At 45.8% G+C, this 20,658-nt stretch overlaps 1 long non-coding RNA gene across 1 annotated transcript; it reads right to left on the bottom strand.

Moving 5' to 3' along the window:
• Nucleotides 1-4,210: 4,210 nt before the first annotated feature.
• LOC150053705 (uncharacterized) lies at nucleotides 4,211-7,981 on the bottom strand. Its single transcript, XR_016537887.1, has 3 exons — nucleotides 7,825-7,981; nucleotides 5,746-5,907; nucleotides 4,211-4,576 (listed from the first exon to the last, which is right to left on the bottom strand). It is a non-coding gene; the product is annotated as an uncharacterized LOC150053705 (long non-coding RNA).
• Nucleotides 7,982-20,658: the final 12,677 nt, after the last annotated feature.

Below are 20,658 nucleotides of genomic sequence, written 5' to 3'. Positions count from 1 at the left end.
TCTGATAACATTGAATTCTCTTGGCTTTCTTCCCCATCTTGTCTAAAAAAAGTTTTATGTTGCCTTCATTAAAAATATTTTTTTTGCAGGGCACAGTGGCTCAAGGGTAGGGTGGTAGCCTTGAGCTGAAGAGCTCAGGGACAACACCCAAGCCTGGGGTAAGGTGGTAGCCTTGAGCTGAAGAGCTCAGGGACAGTGCCCAGACCAACTTCAAGCCCCATGACTGCACCCCTTCCTCCCCCCACCCCCAATTTTTTTACTACACACAGATGACATCTAGTTTAGTGCCTTTTGGCTTTCTGTGTTTTGAAGATACTTTTTTCCATTATCCCTTGGCCTAGTTAGTTTCTGTTGAAGGTCTGTGGTCATTCTGACTTTGTTCTGCTGTTCTTGATGTATCTGTGGAAAACATTCTGGCTGGCTTATTTGTGTGTTTAGAGATTAGTATCAGTTTCCCAGGCTGGTCTTACACTTCTGAGCTCAAGTGATCCTTCTTCCTCAGTCTCCTGGTTCTTGGATGACAGGCAGCAGGCAGGCTGTGATTAAGAACTTGTTGTTATAGCTGGGTGTTTTGTCATGTACCTGTCCTCCCAGCAATGTGGGAGGCTGCAGCTGGGAAGCACAGCTGCAGTCCAGCCAAGGCAGAGAAGTCCATATCAACAGAAGAAGTTTGGTGTGATTGGTACATACACGTTATCCTCGTTGTAATGGGAACCATAAAATAGGCAGATTGCATTCCAGTCTGCACTGATCTCAGAATTGCAAGAAAAGGGCTAGAGGTGTGACTCAGCAAGTGTGAGGCCCTGACTTCAAACCCCAGTGTTTAAAAAAGAAAAGCTTCCTATTTTTCATCAAGTTGATTATAAAGAGCTTTGGTGTCTTACTTGGGGACTGTTGCAATTTCTGGATATGCATGTGGCTTCATAGATTTCTCTCAAGTTTAAGAAGTGTTTATTTGCTATTTCTTCCAATAATTTTTCTTCCCTTTTTTTTTGCTAGTTGTGGGGCTTGAACTCAGGGCCTGAGCACTGTCCTTGGGCTTTTCTCAAGGCTAGCACCCTGCCACTTGAGCCACAGTCACTTCCAGCTTTTTCTATGTATGTGGCACCGAGGAATTGAACCTGGGTCTTCGTGCATGCTAGACAAGCACTCTACCACTAACTCCTGGCCCCTTTCTTCCCTTTTTTAAGAATCCGACTAAATAGCTTGTTCAACTATATAACATTGTCCCCCAGGTCACAAGGTTCTCTTGCCTTTTGTTTAGTGTGTGTTGGGGGTGGTAAAAGAGGAGGGAGAGACAGACAGACTTTGGATCTTATTTTTAGTTGTCAATTTTTAAGGCTTACTATATTCTACTGTGCTATTTGTTACTTACCCTATCCAGTGAATTTTTAATTTCAGATAATGCAATTTTCATTGTGAAACTTCCATTACTGTTTTTAAAATAACTTCAATTTCTTTTCTAAGTATGCTTCTCTTTACTAACTCCTTGAACGTGTTGAGATTGTTTATGATAGTTGTTTAAATGTCTGCCTGCTATTCATAATCTGTCCCATTTCAGTCTGCTTCTAATGACTTATTTTTCCAGCCATATAACACTACTTCTTTGCATGCTTTGTGAATTTTAGTTAAATACTGAGCATTGTGAATTTTGTGGTTTTGAGAGTTTGATTTTTTTTCCCTATCCCTTTATATTGACCTTTTTTGGATGTGATAGGTGGGTGGTAAATTAATCCCATCCAGGGTTATTTTTAAGTGAAGGACATTCTAATATTTTTATTAAAAGATTTTATTAACACTTGATTTTTTTACATCATATTTCAAATGTCATGTTTAACAAACAAGTATTTAGGAAGGGAATCTCTATATGCAATCACTGGCACATAAATATCACAAAATTAAAATTAAGCTCAGTCTTTGTATTTCATAGATATATACTGCTCTGTATATCAATATGTCTATAAACTATATAACCTTACATTTCTATATAAATACATTTATATCTCCAAGTTCATGTCAATGACCTGGAGTGCCTGAGTACTGAGTCCTCGCTCTTGTACTATTTGGATCTAATACCCACAGATCAAGGAGACCAGGCGCCTTTTGTTCCTTTGGTCCTGACTCATCTCGCTCCACATGATTTGCTCCAGTTTCCTCCGCTTCCTAGGGAATGGCATTATTTTATCTTGTCTGGTGGCTATGCAGAATTCCATTGTGTGCCGAGTTTGGTTTTTCAGTTTAGCCTGCCACATGCGAAGTCTGCAGTCTGTAATTCCTTCACTGGTGGTTTTCTCACTAACTTTGTTATGTTAGCACTTTCCTGGCATGTACAAGCTATGAGTTTAACTCCTAGCACTGCAAAGAACAATAGATAGTCAGTGGTTTTTCACACAGGCCACCCTTTATAGTCCTTAGAGAACTGCATCCATGACTCCCTCTCCAAGACTCCCATTTAATTAGTCTGGATAGAATGGGGCCACTCCTCCAGCTTCAGGGCTTCCCCGGGGGAGGGTGGGGGAGGGAGGTCTTAGAGGTCAGGAGGATTAAGACCGTCAGTCTCAGTCTTCATGGTTAATCAAGAGCAGCCTTGTTCTGTGTGGGAGGTTGTGGCCTGAGACAGTCCATGGCTGGGAATGGCAGGCTCTGCTTCCTGCTGGACCTGTGTCCTGACATGACAATTTGGTTTTAAGGGCACAGCATGGCAGAAAGTCAGCATCTCAGCTCCAGAACAGGTTAGGCCAGTGGGAGGAGTCCAGGCTTGGATGACCACAGTGGCTGTCAATCCTGGCATACCCCCACACTCCATGTGACAATTTACTTGAGTCCCACAGGTGACATTAGCCACACTCTGTGGTGATGACAGTGAGATCTACTTGGCTGTAGCCACCCAGGAGGAAGTGACCCCACCAGAAAGCAGTGTGGAGCTGCCTGCTGTGAGGCCTGGGTGTGTTCCCAGTCCTCCCTTCTTCCTCTCTTTTGGGGAGGGGCCATGGGGCACAGAAGCTGGTGACAGGGGCCCTGTAAGCAGGATGGGGAGGTAGGAGCAGAGGCTTGCTCCTCTGAGCCTCAGCATCTCTGGCAACTCAGTCACCATCTGGTCCTGGATATGGAAAGGATTTCCAAGGAATCCTGCCCCAAGATGGCCCAGCTTTCCCAGGCTCACCTCTGGGTAGTTGCATATTCATCAGCAAATGTCTCCCATTAAAAGAATGGGTGTTGTTTGACACCCATATGTTTCCTTTCAAACTGACAGACTGATATTTATCCTCCTCCTGAAAAGAATGAACTCTACACAGATGGCCGTGCACACATCTTCCCAATTTGCTGGAATACACTCCTCTAGATTTGAAAGGGCTCAACACTGCCTCTCAGCCAGTGGGATCTTTGTCCACAAAGCCAAGTTCATCTAAAAATGAACATCATGCTTGCTTTCAAAGGAAATGTATTGGCAGATAATTCACTCTTGCCAGGTGCCAGTGACTTACACCTGTAATCCTAGCTACTCAGCAGGATGAGATCTGAAGATCATGGTTCAAAAGCACAGGCAAACAAACCCAAGAGGTTATTATTCTAATCAACCAGCAAAAAGCCAAAAGTTGAGCTGTAGTTCCAGTGTAGAGCCCTAGGCTCAAGTTAAGAACCTAAGGAACACGAGCCAGGTGGTGGCTCACGCCTGTCATCCTAGCTACTCAGGAGGCTGAGATCTGAGGATCAAGGTTCAAAGCCATCCTGGGCACAAAAGGACCTGAGACTCTTATCTCCATTTAAACTCTAGAAAACGGGAAGTGGGACTTGGCTCAGTAGTAGGGTGGTAGCCTTGAGCTGAAGAGCTAAGGAACCATGTCCAGGCCCTGAGTTCAAGCCCTAGTAACAGAAAAAAGTCAGTTCATTCTTTTTTGGTGCTAGAGCAGAAACTCAAGCCTCCCATTTGCTACATAAGCACTCCACCACTAAGCTAAAATCCCACTCTAGAAACTCACCCTTCTAGCTTTTGGGCATTTAAAAAAGGCTTTGAAGCTCATGAAGGATCTGTGTTGATTTTCTCTGTGGCTTCATGGCCATCAGAAATCTGATGGGAAGAACCATAGGGCCACAAGACCAGCTAGCTGGTGCTGGCTTGGCATGAAACAATGTGACCTTAAACAAGTCCCTTCCCTCGGACCCTGTTCCCCACTGTGCAAAGAGGGAATTGGAATAGCCCAGTCATCTCCAAGCCCAGTACCCACCAGGATTACTGGAGGGCCTTGTGGCCTGTTGACCTTTAGTGTCCTTCAGCTTTTCCTAAGCACAGCCGGGTCTGAGGACTCCTAGCCAGCTCACTGCCAAGTCCCAGCCTAGATAATGTTCTGCATATCTGGGTGAAAAACCCCAAAGCTCTTGGCCTGCACAGCATGTCTGACCTGATATTATTTCCACTTTAATCCCTGACACGCTGTAATTATGACAGGTCTGGTTGTTATGACAGGATAACTCACCATTGTGAACCAGTGCTTTTGGAAGGCCACGCACATGTTTCTTCACACAAGTGGCTTGATCTTCACACCAGCTTCAGCCACAACTGCCATTCATTATTAGTCTTCATTTACAGCTCAGGAAACAGAAGCATTAGATCTTGACCACATACATACTTAAGGACCATGTGGCAGAGGCAGGACTGGATGCTGGGCAGCTTGGCTCCCAAGACGGTGGCCTCAGGCAACCCATCATCCAGTCAGATGATGATCACCAATTCGGTCATGGGGTCATCCAGAGAGATGGTGAATGAGAAGGAAATAGCCAGTGCAGCATGCTTCCCTCCTTCCTGCGTCTAGGTGTCCTGTGAGGAAGGCGTTTTACTGCCTTCCCTGAAGTCCTCCAGGGGCCTGATTCAGTCTCCGACATCATGGAAAACAATAATAGATGCCTTGGAATGCTCACTCTTCCCAAACCAGCTCAGTCACCTGCGTGCTTTCCTTCTCCCCCAGCTCTGGTAGAGATTGCCCAGGAAGAGCCTGCTGCATGGAGTTTGGCCTTGTTATGGACTTGGACATGTACACATGTACAGACATCTCTCATTTTTCTTTTTTGCCAGTCCTGGGGATTGAACTCAGGGCCTGAGCACTGTCCTTGGGCTTTCTCAAGGCTAGCCACAGCACCATTCAGGCTTTTTCTATGTATGTGGTACTGAGGAATCAAACCCGGGTCTTGGTTCATGCTAGGCAAGCACTCTACCAAACTCGCACCCTAATCTCCATTTTTTGTTTGTTTGTTTTGTTTTGCCAGTCCTGGGCTTGAGCTCAGTGCCTAAGCACTGTCCTTGGACTTTCTCAAGGCTACAGTTCTACCACTTGAGCCTCAACACCATTTCTGGCTTTTTTCTATGTATGTGGTACCGAGGAATTGAACCCGGGTCTTCGTACATGCTAGGCAAGCACTCTACCACTAGGCCAAACTCCCAGCCCCAGCCTAATCTCCATTTTTGGCCAGGCAGTTATAGATTGCTTCATCCTGACCTTGGTCCTGCAGTCAGGGCTTGGCAGAGCTCCAGTGTCAATGCCACACACCCAAGAAACCTTGTCTCCTGGCCTTTTCAGCTCATCGATTTGTTTCAGAAAGTTCAAGAAATTCTCAATATGTTTTTTTTTTTTTTTTGCTTAAAAAAAATCCACCTTTTTAATCTTTTGGTCAGCCCAGCTGGGGATATAAGAGTGGCCCCTCAATACAAATGTGGGTACACATGCCTGATAAATATTTTGCTAAGGATACTCAGGAGGCTGAGACCTGAGGAGAGAGGGTTGAAGCCAGCCTGGGAAGACAAATCCAAGAGGAGATCTCTTCAGACAGCTGCTCAGTCTCATTGCTATGGGTCACTGAGGAGGGCCTCTTGTCCTACAGGCCTTGGCTCCAGGTCACTGCAGCTTCTTGGGCCTGACACAGAGACATAGACTTAGGAATGTTGCTTAGATGGCTGTGAGATGTCGCTGCTCTAGAAATTCTGGTCCACTCATATGGAGGACACAGAAGTAGGCCTGTGGTCCTTTCAGAGTGGTCTCGGTCTCTATGAAGCTGGGCTGGTCTAGAATTGGAGGATTTGGGAGCAAGGCTAGCCAGTAAACACAAGGCACTAGGGGCTCCTAATTGTACACAACACCCTCTGGCAAAGGACAAGGCCACTTGGAGGGAACATGGCTAGATGTAGCAGCAGAAGCCAGGGTCAGAACTGGGCAGGCTTGGTGTGACAGCTGTCTGATCCCTACCGGTCCCAAGGGCCTCCCAGTTCTCCCTTAATTACCTGCCTTTCTTATGGCTTTGCTGTGGGATCAAAAAGCTAAACTGCAATCCTTGCTACTCAGGAGACTGAGATGTGAGGACTGAGGGACAGGAAAGTCAGTGAGACTCTGATCTCCAGTTTGGAGCTGTGGCTCAAAGAGGGTAGCGTGGTAGCCTTGAGTGAAGAAGCAAAGGACAGCACCCAGGCCGTGAGTTTAAGCCCCATGACTGACCACCCCCCTCCAGCCAAAAAAAAAAAAAGCTAACCTAACCTATAAGAAGCATTTTATAGCCTAGAAAGAGGAAGATGATCTGTCAGTCCCTTTCTTTCTTTCCTTCTCTGTCTTCTCCCTTCCCTCTTATTTTCTATTCCCTTTCTCCCAACCCTGGAAGCCTAGAGGTCATACTTTCCTGTCACATCCTGGAGGTCATCTTGAGACAAGGCTTCACTATGTAGCTCAGATTGGCCTTGACTTTGTATGTAACTTAGGCTGGCCTTGAACTCCTGGTCTTCCTTTCTTACCCTTCTGAATGCTGAAATTACAGGTATGTGCTAGCATGTCTGGCTTGGCATCACTCCTAAAAGCAGATGCCCAGGGTCCAGGAGTTTGGCAGAGTGGTAGAGTGTATGCCTAGCTTGCACAATGACCCCTGTTTGATTGCTGGTTATCACATACATAGAAAAAAGCTGGAAATGGTGCTGTGGTTCAAGTGGTAGAGCTCTAGCCAACGACAGTGCTCAGGCCCTGAGTTCAAGTCCCCGGACTGGGGGGGGGGGAAGCAGATGCTCAGGACGCAAGCTGACCCTCCTGGGGCAGCCTCCTCTTCTCCATCTCCCTCCTCGGAGCGAGACCTCTGCAGTCAGCTGATCACTGCCTACCTGCCTGTTTGGGGCTTAGCTGGTTGGGTCACCGCTTGGAGCTGAATGGCAGTGCCACTGGGAATCTCTCCCTTCTTGTTCCCATGTCGGCCTGATCCGAGAGGTGTGGGCGGGCGAGTGTGTCTGATGACCTCAATTGTAGCCCCACCCCTCTGGCCCAATTTCTCCATGTTCTAAAGACTGCTCTGAGAACAAGAGAACCAGATAGCTGCCATGCGCTGGTAGAGCTCTGCTGGGTTACCCATACCAGGCAGGAGGGGGGTCCTCCCTCTGCGTTATACACCCTCCTGCCTGCTCAGCAGACCACGAATCCCGGCTGAACCTGCTCAGGAGAGGCTACTCACCACCACATCTCCTGGGCGTGTCCTGCCCCCAATATGGGTACTGTGTAACCCCATCTTTCCACCCTAGGCGAGGTCAGCTCCAGGCTATCAGGAAGCAGCTTCCAGGACAGGGCTGGACACATAGAAGTGTCATTGGGAAGTGCCTGGGGCAGAGGAGAGGAGCTGGGGGGAGCCCTCAGAGAGGAAGGGGTGCCACTCTACCACACAGCCAGGAAGGAGGCCCAGGTAGGAAGCACTCAAAAGTGGATGGGCATGGAGAATGCCTGTCTTCTTTAGGTATGGGCTGGGAGTGGCTAGAGGCAGCGAGTCCCCAGGGACTCCATGGAAGGAGCCCTCACTTCTGTTACTCACCTAGAGGAAAGGACATGCTCTGAGCCCTTCATCACTGTCCTCACGTGGGGGTGGAGGGGCTCAGAGATGGCAGCATCGGCAAAGTAATCAACGTGAACTTACAGGAACCAAGTATGGGTGGACGGATGGGTAGACGGATGGATGGAAGAGGGACGGAGGGATGGACACACACAGATGACAAATGATGCTGAGTGAAGTCCATAGACACAGGAGCGTTCCAGACACTGCACTTGTAGGCAGGTCAGAGGCAAGACCAGCCTCTGGTATCGGAGGAGTGATCCCGTCTTGATTTGGGTTTTCCTGACGTTTTGTTGAAACTCGTTGAACTGTACTGTAGCCTGTTTGTCACTGTTTGTAGAGTGAGCCTCTGTCACTAGTTGCCATTATGCAAATGAAGCTCGGGTGAAAGATTTGCGTAGAGTGCTCCGGGAATGGACTGGGGCTGACTCCTTGTCCAAGTCTATCCGAGGCTCGGCTGCCTCGTGGCTCCCCGCACGGCCCACGAAGCTCCTCCTGGGCATCTTGCCCAGTCCCGAGTTACCGCCCTGGAGTCTGGCAGCTGTCCTCCTGAGAGGCTGGGACGGTGGCATTTCAGAAGAGGCTCCAGGTCCTGATCTGGGCACCGGTCCCATCCACTGAGCTGGGGGCTCAGACAGTGTGGGAGGCGAGGACCTGGTTCCACGGGAGCTGGCTTGGTAAGGTCTGGTCAGGTGGGCAGCTGAGGAGCTGCAGGAGATGTTTTTCTGAGGCCTTCAGGGAGGGCCCTACCCACAGGTGATTAGTCTGGGCTAAATTTCAGCTCCTGCCCTCCACAGCCATGTATCCTACCTCAATCATTCCGAGCCACTTTGTTCAGGAGTAAATGAAGAATGAAGATACAAGGAGAAAATTAATGCAAACGCCTGGCTTATTCATTCAGTCATTTCAGCACACATTTATTGATTCCTCACTCTAGACAGACCTGTGCTGTTCTGAGCGATGAATCCAGATTTTGTCAGTCAGCTCACAGGCTCGTAGATAGCTGGTTATGATTGCTAGCAGCTTTACGGCGCACTCTAACATCTGGCTGCACAAGGCGCATCCTTGCTAGGTCTCCTTCTCTGGTTTGTCCATGGCTATGCTTGGTTGCTTATCAAGCCTTTAGAAGCAGTTTGTCTTAGAAGAATCACTGTACAAGTACATTATTGAATTATAAAAAAAGAATCACTGTACAGTCATACGCATAGTTAGGTGCCATTTCAAATCAGTAATAAAATAGCAAATAATTTAGTAAAAATATTGAAAAATTAGGTAAATTTGGGGGGTGGGGAGAAATTCCCAAAATAAATTTCAGAAGATGGAAAAATGTTTAGATGTAAGAAAATGACACCATGAAAATATTAGAAGAAAAATTTCCAAGTGGAGAAAAAATGTTCTAGGTATGACATAGAAACCATAAAAGAATAATCAATTTGTCTAAGCAAAAACTAAATAATATGTTATCTTAAAGTTATTTAAAAAAACAGATCTTTACAGCTTTGAGTCTACTCTGAACTGATTTAAATATTCTTAAATCTCACGATTTTAACTTGTACCAAGTTAGCTGGGTATTGGTGGATCACATCTGTAATCTTAGATACTCAGGAGGATGAGATCTGAGGATTGAGATTTCAAGCCAGCCAAGGTAGGAAAGTCTGTGAGTCTTATCACCAATAAACCATGTGGAAAAAGCCAGGAGTAGCTCTGTGGCTAAGTGCTAGTCCCGTGCAAAAGAAGCTCAGGGATAGTACCCAGACCCTGACTTCACGCTAGCTTCAGTACTGGACAAAAAAAAATACAAGTTTCCATTTGAGACTTGTTCATCTTTTGCTAGATTACTTTCTAAGTATTTGACATTTTATACTACTATAAAATGTACATTTTTCAAGTTATCCAAAATAGTCCGTGCATAATGGCCCAAGCTTGTTATTACATGTACTTAGGAGGCAGAGATAGGGGAATCAAATTTTGAGGCTAGCACAGGCAAAATAGTTCTCAAGACTTCATCTCAACCAATGGCTGAACACAGTGACGTGTGCTTATCATCTCCAGGGACATGGCGAAGCACAAGCAGGAGGATCACAGCTCAGGCTGGTGCATGAAGCTAGACCTTACCTCAAAAATAACCAATGCAAAAAGATCCTAGAGCTGGGCACGGTGGCTCACACCATAATCCTAGCTACTCAGGAGGCTGAGATCTGAGGATTGTGGTTCAAAGCCAGCCAGAGCACAAAAGGACCTGAGACTCTTATCTCCAATTAACCTCCAGAAAAATGGGAAGTGGGGCTTGGCTCAAGGGTAGGGCGGTATTCTTGAGCTGAAGAGCTCAGGGACAGCACCCAGGCCCAGTTCAAGCCCCATGACCCACACAAAAAAAGATCCTGGAGGCATGGTTCAAATGGTAGAGTGCCTGGCTAGGAAGCATGAAGCCCTGAGTTCAAATTTCTGTACCACCAAACAAATGGATGGAGAGAGGAGGGAGAAAGAGGGAGAAGGAGAGTTGGGAATGTGGCTTAGTGTACGAAGCATGCATGAAGCCCTGGGTTTGATTCCTCAGAACCACATAAACAGAAAAAAAAGTCAGAAGTGGAGCTGTGGCTCAAGTGGTAGAGTGCTAGCTTTGAGCAAAAGAACCTCAAGGACAGTGCCAAGGCCCTGATTTCAAACCCCAGGATCTGGGGTGGGGGGGGGGAGAGGGGAGGAAGAAGAGTGAGGGAGAGGGAGAGAGGGAGAGACAGGGAGACAGAGGAAGATAGGGAGAGAGAGGAGGGTAAGGAGAGAGGAAGGCAGAGGGAGACAGAGGGGGAAGAGGAGAGGGAGGGAGAAAGAGGGAGGGAGAGAAAGGAGGAGGGAAGAAGAAAGGAGAGGGAGAATATACAATAAAAACCATTTATTTAGAAACAATTACATATTTATAAACTTGCCAAGATCCTATATTTCCTACCCCCAACTTTCCTTTTTTTTTTTTTTTTTTTTTTTGCCAGTCCTGGGCTTGAGCTCAGGGCCTGAGCACTGTCCTTGGTCTTTCCCAAGGCCAGAGCTCTACCACTTGAGCCTCAGCACCACTTCCAGTTTTTTTCTATGTATGTGGAATCGAACCCGGGTCTTTGTGCATGCTAGGCAAGCACTCTACCACTAGGCCAAACTCCTGGCCAACTTTCCTTTTTTTTTTTTTGTCAGTCATGGGCTTGAACTCAGGGCCTGGATGCTGTCCCTGAGCTCTTTTGCTCAAGACTAGTTCTCTACCATTACCACTTCTAGTAGAAGCCACAGCACTATTTCTGGTTTTCTGGTGATTAGTTGGAGAGAAGAGTATTAGGAACTTTCCTGCTTGGGCTGGCTTCAAGCAGTGATCTTCAGATCTCAGCCTCCTGAGTAGCTAGGATTATAGGCCTGAGCTCCTAGAGCCCCTCAGCTCTCTCTGTATTCCCAGAGTACAATGAACACCACAAAGAGATTCACCACACGTTTTTTTCTTTAGCCCTTAATGGCATTTAGTTGTCTTATTAGTTTCCTAAGGGACTGTTTTTCAGCCTTGCCTCTTTCATACTTTTGACACTTGAATCTTGTGCAGACCAAGTTGTTTGATAAAATGGGAGTAGAATCTCTTTGGGTTTCCCTGGCATTTTCTCCTTGGTGGGCGCAGGGTGAGGTGCTCTGCTCAGTGAATGTCCAGAGTATCAGCATGACTTACTGATGATTTTGTCCTTGATCGCTGGCTTGCTGGGTTTTCCTCTGTGAATGTACTATTTTTCCCCTTTCAAATTATTAAATATTTTAAGTGTAATACTTTTGAGACTCAGCAAAGATCCTATTTCTGCTTAAATTTTATTTGTACCTGTTGATTTTAGTCTTCAGTGAATTTCGTATGCATGTTATTATTCTGATGTTTTAATCATTTTTATTCCATTCTACTTTCTACATTTATTAACTGGAGCTCTTCTGTAAGAGCTATCATTTCTTATTTTCTTTGTGTGAATTCTTACTGGTTTAGGTAAATACTAATGTGTGTAACTAGTTTTAATTATTCCTTTCTGCTTTGGGGGGTTGTATATTTCTTTTTCTTGTCTAATTGAATTTCCAGAATTCTGTTTGAGTGTTTATTTCTGCATTCATATTTCAAGACTTTTTTTTTTTGCCATTCCAGGGCCTGAACTCAGGGCCTGGGCACCATCCTTGAGCTCTTTTTTGTTCAAGGCTAGCACTCTACCACTTGAGCCATATTGCTACTTCTGGCTCTTTCTGTTTATGTGGTTCTGAGGAATGAAACCCAGTGCTGGGCAAGCACTCTACCACTAAGCCACACTCCCAGCCCACACGATATTTTTTTTTTTTCCAGTCCTGGGCTTGAGCTCAGGGCCTGAGCACTGTCCTTAGGTTTTCTCAAGGCTAGAGCTCTACCACTTGAGTCTCAGCACCACTTCTGGCTTTTTTCTATGTATGTGGTACCGAGGAATCGAACCCGGGTCTTCATGCATGCTAGGCAAGCACTTTAACCACTAGGCCAAACTCCTGGCTGATATTTTTATTTTCTGAATGTTACTTTTCATAGCATCTGGTTCTTGTTTCCTGGATATATTATCTTCTGAACTCATCTATTTGTATACAATATATATTACAATATGTAATATATATATATATATATATATTTTTTTTTTTTTTTTTGCCAGTCCTGGTCTTGGGCTTAGGGCCTGAACACTGTGCTTGGGTTTTCTCAAGGCTAGAGATTCACCACTTGAGCCACAGCACCATATCTGGCTTTTTTTTTTTCTATGTATGTGGTACCAAGGAATCAAACCTGGGTCTTTGTGCATGCTAGGCAAGCACTCTACCACTAGGCCAAACTCCCAGCCCTGTAATATATTTTTAATGGGGGACTGAACATCTGGCGCCCCTGCTATGTGAGGTTCTCAAGCTCCTCCAGGGTGTTCTGGGCAGGAGACACATCACTGCCATTTAGCTCATCTGGCCCTCTGGGCCTGTGGGACAGGTATCTGCTCAGCCACGCCCACTGGCCCTTCCCATTTGCTTGATGCCGAGAACAGAATTCTAGGACTGATGATTGCTAGTCACTAAAACTTAGGTTGAGCAGCCTGGTGGCTCACGCCTGTAGTCCTAGCTACCCAGGAGGCTGAGATCTGAGGATCAAGGTTCAAAGCCAGCCCAGGCACAAAAGGACCTGAGACTCTTATCTCCAATTAACCTCTAGAAAACAGGAAGTGGGGCTTGGCTCAAGGGTAGGTTGGTAGCCTTGAGCTGAGAGACAGTGCCCTGGCAGTTCAAGCCCCATGACCCACAAAAAAAAAAAATAGGTGAATCTCCACTTGTTTTTGCTCCCCTGTGGCTTTTACCAATAAAAGAACTTTAACAATGAATAGTAAAACAGAGCCCTGCTAGGTGCCAGTGGCTCATATTTGTAATCCTAGCTATTGAGGAGGCTGAGATCTGAGGATGGTTTAGAGCCAGCACAGGCAGAAAAATCCTGGTGAGACTCTTATCTCCAATTAACCACTCAAAAACTGAAAGTGGGGCTGGGAGCATAGCCTAGTGGAAGAGTGATCGCCCAGCATAAAGCCCTGGGTCTGAGTCTTCGATACCACATACTCAGAAAAAGCTGGAAGTGGTGCTGTGGTTCAAGTGGCAGGGTGCTAGCTCTGAACAAAAAGTGTCCAAGGGCAGTATGCTGGCCCCGAGTTCAAGCCCCAGGACTGGTTAACAAACAAACAAAAAAACCTGAAAGTGGAGCTGTGGATCGAAGTGATAGAGACCTAGTCTTGAGCAAATAAGCTCCGGGATAGTACTGAGGGCCTGAGTTCAAGCCCTACAACTGACAAAACAAAAACAAACAAAAAAGCTCCTGGAACCTGGTGTGGTGGCTCACACCTGTAATCCCAGCTACTCAGGAGGCTGAGATCTGAGGATCTTGGTTCAAAGCCAGCCTGGGCACTAAAGTCCAATTAGCCACCTGAAAACTGGAAGTGGCGCTGTGGTTCTAGGGGTAAGGCAGCAGCCTTGAGCTGAAGACCTTAGGGACAGTGTCCAAGCCCAGAGTTCAAGTCCCAGAAGTGACCAAAACAAAACAAACAGCAGCAACAACAAAAATACCCTGGAGTCCTTGTCTGTAACTGGTCCCATCAGATGATTCTCAGTCTTCCAAGGTGATTAAAGTATAATCTCATTTGAGCTTATGTAACTCTTCTGTCTAGGAACAGAGGCCAACGAGTGACAATGAAAGAGCACATGGCCTATTTTGCCAGTCTTCACTGCTACCTGCCCAGAGTGATGGTGGGCAATGCTGAGTGTCTCCCCTCCCTTCCTTCCTCAAGCCAAAGGACGAATGTTAGTCTGCCAGGACTGGCTTTGAACTGCAATCCTCAGATCAAAGGAATCTTTGCCACAAAAACCGTTTTTTTTTTTTTATTTCCAATTAAAGCAACAGAAAACCAGTAGAAAGAACAAGCAGAACTTACCTACAACTTAAGAATGGATCAACAAATACTTGCCAGAGTTCTGCAATGATAAAACTCAGTAGATGTGATGAGGGTTTTAGCACAGATGTAGTATAGCCTGGTTAGCCTTTTGGTTTTTACAAGTACTACTTTCCTGGCTGCCTGGGGAACCTGATTTCTGGTCACTCTTAACAATGCCTAAGTTAACCAAGTCATTTTAACCAAAGTTCACAAGAAATTCTCTTGGCCTATACCTGTTTCACAAGCATTACCCATAGCAAGCCCATTCCAGGTCAGGGAGGGTAAGATTTACAAGTCTATGTATCACAGAAAGCATGTCCCACAAAACTCTTAGCTTTTACAAATCCAAAACAGTCTTTCACAGGAGTCAGCTGTGTGTGATGCAGTCAGGCAGGAGTGAAGCCATCTCCCAGGTTGGGAGAGAGGCTGGATCTGGGTTAGGCTTCCGTAGCATCTCCCAGCATCCCTCAGGTGGACTGTCACACCTTCTGCTGGGTTGCCGGCAAATTTCTACACAGGTAACACAGGTGTTGGGTGGAGACTTCCTGCATGGTAAACGGGGGCGGGGGAGCGTGCCTACGTGCAAACGGACACAGGACTGGCACAGGGACCTGCTCCGGCAGACTAACAAGGGAGACATGGTCAAGACTAGTATTCTGCCAGCTGCCGAGGGTTAGTGTCTTCCGCCATCCTGAAGTGGCCATGTCTTGAAATGATGCTATTTCTTCTTTGCCATCTGTTAGTCTACTGTTGATTAAAATGAAGACCAGGGGTACATTAAGTCCCACCCTGTTTTCCTTTCTTCTAGACTGTACTGAGAGAAAATGGTGGCCAAGTCAGTAACCTATCAAGCCTTTACATTCTTGATTTCAGTGAACGCCACAAAGACTTCTCCTGTATGCTTCAGGATCAAGGTAGCCTCTCCTCATGCTGAGACATGCTGTGCAGCTGAGGTTGCCATGGAACCACAAATGGCTTGGGGATGCTGAAGTCCTGATCTGCACTGGTGCCTTGCAGGGAGAGGGGGTGCCTATGTGTGACTTTGGACTACATGTAGATTTAACTCCTCCGTGTGTGGAATCAAAGCTGCACACTGGAGGTACCTGAGCTGTCATGGGGATGCTACTGCAGAGGCCCATCAGCTCAGAGTCCTCATCTGTTCCCGGCCATTGTGTGAGCTGGCCTCTGTGGGAGCTGCTGGCAGTGTGTGCCTGGCCGTTCAGGGGTTGTTAGTGCCCCCTCCCTTCCCTGATGAAGAAAAGGAATGCACACATTCTGTGTGTGTGTGTGTGTGTGTGTGTGTGTGTGTGTGTGTGTTCACATAAACATGTGCTTTTGCATGTGAAAATACCGATCTATACCTGCTTTGCAGGGTATCATGTATCCATTTCCCGAGGCTGCAGTAACAAACCATCATAAATGGAAGGTTTGTTTTTTTTTTTTGCTTATAAAAACAGAAAGAAATATATTCTCTCGGAATTCTAGAGGCTGAAAGTTGGAAATCAAGGCGTCAGAGGGCCATACTTCCTGGGAGGCCCCCTCTTTGTTTCGTTTTAGCTTTTGGTGTTTGCCAGCAATCCTCGGTGCTCCTTGGCTTGTAGCTGCCCCACTTTGATCTCTGCTTCTGTTGTCACATGCCCTTTGCTTTGTGGCTCCTCTGTGTCTGTGTCTGCTCTCTGTTTCATATAAAGATACCAGTCTGGGCACTAATGGCTTGCAGTTAGCTACTCAGGAAACTTAAGATCTGAGGATCAACCTTTGAAACCAGTACAGAAAAGTCCATGACATTCTTACCTCCAATTAACCAGAAAAAAGTAAAAAGTGAGGTGTGACTCAAGTAGTAGACCACCACCAGCCTTGAGCGAAAAAGCCAAATGATAGGGCAAGGCCTAGTAAACACACACACACACACTCACACACACACACCACCAGTCATTGTTTTTAGAACCTGACTTACAATATCACTTTGACCAATTCCATCCATAAAGTCTGTCTTTGTATGTAAGATCACATTCTGAGGTTGCAGGTAGACACAGATTTTTAGCCCCAATAAGATACTGTTTAACCCAGTAAAGATTTAGACAGAAAGTTGAGTTCCTTTTTTGTTGTTGTTTTGGTCTGTGTGGGGCTTCAACTCAGGTCTTGAGCATTGTCTCTCAGCTTCTTGTGCATAAGGCTAGCACTCTACCACTTGAGCCACAGCACCACTTTTGTTATTTGAGTGGTTAATTAGAGATATGAGTCTTACAGGCTGGCTTCTGCCCAGGCTGGCTTTGAGCCAAGATCCTGAGAGCTCAGCCTCCTGAGCAGCTAGGATTACAGGTGTGAGCCACCAGCATCTGGCTCCTTTTCCATTTTTTTGGCCAGTCCCAGGGCTTGAACTCAGGACCGGAGCACTATTCTTGGGCTTTCTCAAGGCTAGTACTCTACTACTTGAGCCACAGCACCACTTCCGGCTTTTTCTATGTGGTACCAAGGAATCACTCTACCATTATGCCAAACTCCCAGCCCCTCCTTTTCCATTTAACTGGCTGACTTATTTTCAGATTGAAACAAAACTCTAAAGTTCCTTTCTTCTAGCACAAAAGCAACAATTTAGAGGTAGAGGTGGTTGTTTTGACTGATGTTGATGGAAGATCAGGAAATATCACATCCAAACAAAATTTTAGATTGAGGCGACTGTAGCAACGAAGCACTGTCACTGTAAACTACTGCTCCCATGGTTACCTATTTGTGTTTTGCTCTATTGACTATGATTAGGTACATATTTCCAACAATGATGAAGCACAAATTGAAGAGGGACATTATGGAGATAAAAGTCACCCTCTGCGTTGGGAGTTTATGCAGTCTGTGTAGATGTAAGTTCTTAGTGTATTATCCATTAAGCTGATTGCCTAGTACAGATTTGATTTGACCTCAAAACCCACCAAGCAACAGAAGGTTGTCCTTGGAGTCTGCTGTGTCTGGGAGGAAAAGGGACAGCTTCCCTTGGGAATGCACTTGGAATGTTATTTTTACCCTATCTATGCCCCATAGCCCTCATGAAAATATTTTTGCTTCTAGACAAGTCTTTCTCTGACAGATATGCTGAGATTCCTATTTGATACCCAACATAAAGACTGCTCTGTTCTTTTCTATTTCTATTGATTTATTTTTGTCAGTCATGGGACTTGAACTCTGGGACTGGGCATTGTTTTTGAGCTCTTCAGCTCAAGGCTACTGCTCTACCCCTTGATCCGAAGCACCACTTCCGGTTTTCTGGTGGTTAATTGGAGGTAAGAGTCTCACAGACTTCAGTGCCCGGACTGGCTTTGAATCATGATCTCAGATCTCGGCCTCCTGACTAACTAGGATTACAGGCATGAGGCACAGTGCCTATTTATTTTTGTTTTGGCTGTTTAGTATCATTTCCAGAGATATGAGCATATTTATGAAGTGATATGTTGTCTTTTGTTTTATTTTGTTTTTGCCAGTCCTGGGGCTTGAACAGGACCTGGGAACTATCCTTGGACATTTTACTATAGGTTAGTGCTCTGCTACTTGAGCCACTGTGCCACTTCTGGCTTTTTCTGTATATGTGGTACCAAGGAATCGATCCCAGGGTTTCGTGCATGCTAGGCAAGCACTCTACCACTAGGCTACGCTCCTGGCCTGTTTCCTAGGATGTTCTTAAAAGTATGGAAAAATCATTTTCAGACTATTCATATGGTTATTTATAGATTTGATATTTTTATCTATTTCTAACTCAGGGGGATAAAATTGAGATAGGAGTGACCATAAGGTGACAGCTGCGAAAGCATGTAATAGGATATGAATTCACCAAGATTGTACCACTGCCCTGAATGTCTTTGTTCCTCAGTGATACTTAACTTCAGCAGAGACATCCACAAGAGCAACTTCTGGGCTTACCTACAACTTAAACCTTACTATAAACCCTCAACTTGCTCTCCACCAATGGTTTATGCATCTCATCTAATCTTTAAGTGTGTGTGTGTGTGTGTGTGTGTGTGTGCACACTAGTCCTGGGGCTTGAACTTATGGCCTGGGTGCTGTCCCTGAGCTTTTGTGCTCAAGGCTCACTCTCTACCACTTGAAACATAGCTCCATTTTCTGCTTTTTTGGTAGTTAACTGGAGATAAGGGTCTCATGGATTTTCCTGCCCAGACTTGCTTTGTACCCAAATCCTCAGATCTCAGCTTCCTAAGCAGTTTCAAGAGTTTTTTTTCCAGTGGAAGGACTATCCCTGAGCCACTTTGTGCTAAAAGCTAGTGCTCTACCACTTGAGTTACAGCACCATTTCTGGATTTTTCTGTTTATGTGGTACTGAGGAATCAAACCCAGGGCTTCATGTATGCTAGGTAAGCACTCTAGCACAAAGCCATATTCCAAGACCTTGCTTCAAATGGCAAGATTTAATGTTTTTATTGATCTGATGTTCGGAAAGGTGCCTGTTTTCCCACTTTTTTCCTGTGTGTTCTACTAATCACTGGGGAGTCGGAGCATGTTTTCACAGTGCTGGTTCTGGTTTAAATCCCTTGTGAATGATCTGGTCCTATTTGGTCCAGACTATAGATACAAATCATAGACAATTTTCTTTCTTCTTTTTTTCTAAGCAGAAGTGTGCAGAGATCTATTTGCATTAATTCCTAAAAGTTGATGGTTACATTTTCAAGAACTATCTTATCTGGTCAAATATTGGTAAACTCAAACATCCGTTTTGGTGGAAATATTTACACCACAGCAAATAGCAAATGTTTACAGCACCAGGACTTGGAACCCTGAACTGGTAGACAAACATTTCCCAGAACACCACTGCCACCAGGCCTTTGTAGCCTGACACAGGCTGTCTCTCCAGAACCTGAGGCCTAGGTATGGTAAGGCCCTGTACAGCCAGGCCTAGACCAGGAATGAACTTTGGTGGGAGTAGGGAAGGCTGAAGTCAAAGGACAGCAGAAGCCTCACCTGCCAACAGTGAAGCTAGAGTAGCCATGAACCTGAGAACTCCAGAGAGACCTGGAGACTGTATCTGGTTCTTTCATTTCCTTGTCATCAAGGCTGCTGCACAACTTGTGGGGCCCAGTACAAGATGGAGATGAGGGCTCCCTCTTCCAAAAATGCGGGAAAGACACCTTTTCCCTTTTTTCACTTGTGTTTTCTCCACCAGCAATGGTGATTTGTCGATTTAGAATTTAATGGCATATTTTCTATCTCAGGCATGAGGATATTTGTACAGTGAGCATAAAAGGTCATAGTTGCCTAAGGACTTGCTAGATAACTTGGCACACAATGTTCATATGACCCAACTGTGTCCTCCTGTTTTTTTTCCTGGACTCGTGATGTGCGAGCTCTTCCTCTTTCCGTGCTGTGTGAGTCGGCAAGCTGCAGTTCCCAACGGTTACAAGGCCTCACTGATGCTTGCAGTGTTCTGGGTTGCTGAGCTGGATGTTCAGTGGATTAGGTGTCTGCAATACTTTTATGGGGCTGTGACCATGGAAGGGCATTGGTGCTTTATAGTATGTTAGGTAGTTAGTACCTAGTAATTACCTAATGTATTACCTAGCATATTAGGTAGTTACAGTATGCTAGGTATTGTTATAAGCGATTTATAGTATATAAATAAGTGGCAGGTGCTAACAAAATAACTAAAGCCAGGAAGGGGATAATGAGTATTGCTGGAGGCTGGGAGTTTGGCCTAGTGGTAAGAGTGCTTGCCTACCATGCATGAAGACCTGGGTACCACATACATAGAAGAAGCTGGAAGTGATGCTGTGGCTCAAGTGATAGAGCTCTAGTCTTGAGAAAGCCCAAGGACAGTGCTCAGGTCCTGAGTTTAAGCCACAGGACTGGCAAAAAGCATTGCTGGGCCCTGGTGGCTCATGCCTGTAATCCTAGCTATTTAGAAGTATCAGATCTGAGGATCACAATTCAAAGTCTGCTGGAGCAGGAAAGTCCATGAGACTCTTTTCTCCAATAAGTCACACACACGCATGCACACACACAGCTGGGAGTATAGCTATGGCTCAAGTGGTAGAGCACCATAGCCTCAAGCTGAAAAAGCTCAGGGACAGTGCCCAGGACCTGAGTGCCTAAGACCAGCAGAAAAAAAAATAATTGGTGAGGTTAATGCAGTAAGTTTTATGGAAACTGTGCACTTGAGCAAGAGCCAGCATTGAGCAGGGATGTAGCCGTGCCATGGTCAGTCCTGGCTTCCATGTTGTCTTCCTTTTAAGTCCTACTGAGGAATCTATCAAGATTGTAAGGATGGCTGGGCATGGTGGCTCACGCCTGTAGTCCCTAGCTACTCAGGAGGCTGAGATCTGAGGACCACAGTTCAAAGCCAGCCCGG

Source organism: Megascapheus bottae, chromosome 15, assembly GCF_031878675.1.
Source record: "Megascapheus bottae isolate mThoBot1 chromosome 15, mThoBot2.hap1, whole genome shotgun sequence".
NCBI lineage: Eukaryota > Metazoa > Chordata > Mammalia > Rodentia > Geomyidae > Megascapheus > Megascapheus bottae.
Note: the sequence above shows the minus strand (reverse complement) of the source record. Positions and strands in the feature narration are given on the sequence as shown.